Source organism: Corvus brachyrhynchos, unplaced genomic scaffold (genome assembly GCF_000691975.1).
Source record: "Corvus brachyrhynchos isolate BGI_N302 unplaced genomic scaffold, ASM69197v1 scaffold69, whole genome shotgun sequence".
NCBI classification, from domain to species: domain Eukaryota; kingdom Metazoa; phylum Chordata; class Aves; order Passeriformes; family Corvidae; genus Corvus; species Corvus brachyrhynchos.
The window spans coordinates 6,424,793-6,428,002 of record NW_008240228.1 but is presented as its reverse complement, the minus strand read 5'-3'; positions in this window follow the sequence as shown (position 1 = coordinate 6,428,002).

Sequence of the window (3,210 nt, the reverse complement as noted above, 5' to 3'; positions counted from 1 at the left end):
GCCGGGGCCCTCGGCGGCGGGGCAGCCCCAGGACGCGCGGCCACGGACATCGAACGGGCGGCTTGGCTTTGGAACGCCTAATGGAGCGAAGGGAAAGCATTTCGTGCGTCGGTGCCCGCCGGATCCTCCCCTGTTCAGCACCACCGCCCAGCTGATCAGCCCGGTGCAGGTGAACGCCACAGCTACGGTGCAGCGTGAATACACATTTCTCTGTGTCTGAAATAGCATTTACTTTGTATTCCAAAGTAAGGAATGTCACACAATACTCCTTCTCTGCTAGATGAGACGCTGGGGTGGCTCATTACGTTGTAACGGCAAAAATTATCTGGGGCCACCATGAATTTTGTTACAAGTCTCTTATTGCTACTGTTGTTCTCCTCCCACGCCCAGCTGAGACAAAACTGTCCCCTGCTCACCGAGTGCCGGCATCGTCCATGAGAGGTCACTGTATCCAGGGAGATGCTGAGCTGCGGCAGAGCCGCTGCTCCCGGGACTGCACGCCGGGGGTTATTGGTGCACTCGAGAGAATGAAGAGGTCGGATCAAAGTTCTCTTCACTCCGAAAGTCAGATTTCTAAGGAGTTATGTAAACTCGTGGCAAGATTTAAACACGTCTCAGCTGAATCATCGTAGGAGGGAAGTTGAGTCAAGTATGGCAGACAGGATACAGAAAGGCGAGGAACACCACCATCCTTGCTGTGGCAGGAAAAAAAGGAGGTTCTGTGGGAAGATCAAGCTTTCTGCAGTGATTTTAAATTGGTCACTGAGGTTCCATGAAGAGATGGCAGAAAGGCAGCCCCCCAGGCTGGATGAAGGCAGGAAGTATCCCGGGAGAGAGGGGGTCTGGGAGACCTGGGGCCTCTGTGTCCTGAGTGCAGAGGTGGGATGGGGAGCCTTGATCCATCTGCTGTTCCTGGCTGTCCTGCACAGCTCTGGGATGACAGCAGAACCAATCTGTCATCGTTGGTCAGAAGGGCTTTCCCTCCAGGCTGGTTCTGGAAAGAGTCCGGTCTGCCAGGTCTCTCTCCAAAATGGGTGTGAGGATGGAAAAGTCTCCAATTTTTCTCCTTTTTTCCTATTGCTGTTTCTGGCTGGATCCAAGTGTTTCATTAATGCAAATCAGTATTTCTGCCCACAAGGAATAAGAGCTTAGAGCCAATTCCCCTGTTAAGATTTTGTAGTTAAATGGTAAAAACACTGAGAGGCATCAGTCAGGATTGGATAAATGTAGTGCCAGGCAACAAATAAACAGAAGTAGATCACACCTCCTGCTTCTGATCCCTCCCCTGAGTTCTTAGGGATTTTATATAATTTTAAAAAGCATTTGCAGCTCAAATAAGAGGTACCAATTTTGAAATACCAATTAATGTCATCTCTGTGCATCTGCTGTACATTCATCCATAAAAATAAGAGTTATAAAGCCTGTTTTGTGGAGCAGAGATCTAGGACATAACACAGATGTTTCTGGGAGGGAAAACCTCAGTGTTCATTGTTAATCACAGCTCTTGGATATGTACAGAGTGGGCAGGGTGTATCACAGAGGATTGGAGTTCGAGATGTGGTGCTTTCTGGCATCTTCTATACAAGGCTTGCTTTAAAGAAGCAAACCAAACAAAAAAACCCAACCAACCAACCAACCAAAAACCAACCCCAAAGCCCTCAAAAAACCCAACAGCAGCAGCAAATGGTCCCTTCAGCAGAGAGGTGACTGTCATTCAGGTACTACTCGTCCAGGATGCTACATTAGTTGGTTTTTACATTTCATATAAAAAAACCACAAGTAGTAAAGTCACAGGATATGGGCTCCTTGCCACAACGAAGAGGAAAAATGCTGCCAGTATTGCCAATTTTTATGTCTCTTTTAATTAAGTTCTTCAGTCTATTTTAAAGTGTTCATTTTTACAGTTATGTGAAATAGGAAGTACATCCAGACTACTCTTTTTTTAACAGAAATGCCCCTTTTTTTACTTAGGTTCACACTTTGTCTTGGTTTGTGTTGCTCCTTCCATTCTTTTTGTGATGCTGAGGACTTCAGAACCCAGAATTAACACCCAAAAAAAACCCCATGAGAGCATCCAGGATATTTACGTTGTGCTGACCGTGAACAGCAGGCTGCAGCATTGAGGAACATTTTCAGCAACACGACAGCTCCTAACAGGAAAGTAATAATGCCTTTTTTTTAATTGGAAAAAAAATACACAAAACCTCATGCTTAAATTGAATTAATTCAATCACTATTGAAAATGTACCAAATTCTTGAGAGTACAGATAATAGAAAAATGAATGAAACTGAACTTGTATTGCTCCACATGTTTATTTTAAGGTTTTTCTTTGAGGTTTTTATGGGGTGTTCGTTCATGACTAGTGTACTTAATTGCTAAAATAATGATAATGATTTATAATTTTTTTTTTTTAAACTGAGGATATAAGTTTTCCCAAATGATTAAATACAAAGTTCAGCTTGACCACTGTTGTTCATAGAGAAGTGTCAGCCATGCCAGCAGAGGCTTGAAACTAGTTTTTTGTTTGTCCTAGTTGGGTAGGTGAAGAGCCTGTCACATCGATTAATTTTTTAATGTAAATTAGATAATGTAACAAAAAAAAATCATAAAAAGAAAGCTATGATCACATGGAAGTTATTCCTTTGAATAATACCAGGGTGGGAAAGGATCAAAGAATTCGTGAGGGCAGTGGAAGGGCCGGTATCGATCTCTTCACTCCCACGAGCAGGACAGGACCTGAGGGAACGGCTGGAGCTGAGTCAGGGCGTTGGGATGGAGATCAGGGAAAGGCTCTTCCCCCAGAGGGTGCTGGAGCACTGAACAGGCTCCCCAGGGAGTGGTCACGGCCCCAAGGCTGCCAAAGCTCCGGCACAGGGAGCCTGTTCCAGCACAGACAGCGCTCCCAGGGATGCCCAGGGTGGGATTGTCGGGGTGTCTGTGCAGGGCCAGGAGCTGTACTGGATGATCCGTGTGGATCCCTTCCAACTCAACGTATTCCACGATTCTACGATAAAACAAGGTGGCTGTGGTGAGCGGCTGTTGGGGAAGGAATTAAAAAAGGTGAGTGCGAACTTGGCTGTATTTTGTGAGACTTTTGGAGACTACTGCACACGGGGAAAGCAGAAAGATGGGGTTTTTTTGCCTAAATCTGCGTGTGCCTTGCGCGGCAGGGCTGGCCTGGCCCGGCCTGGGCTGGGCTGTGCCGGCGG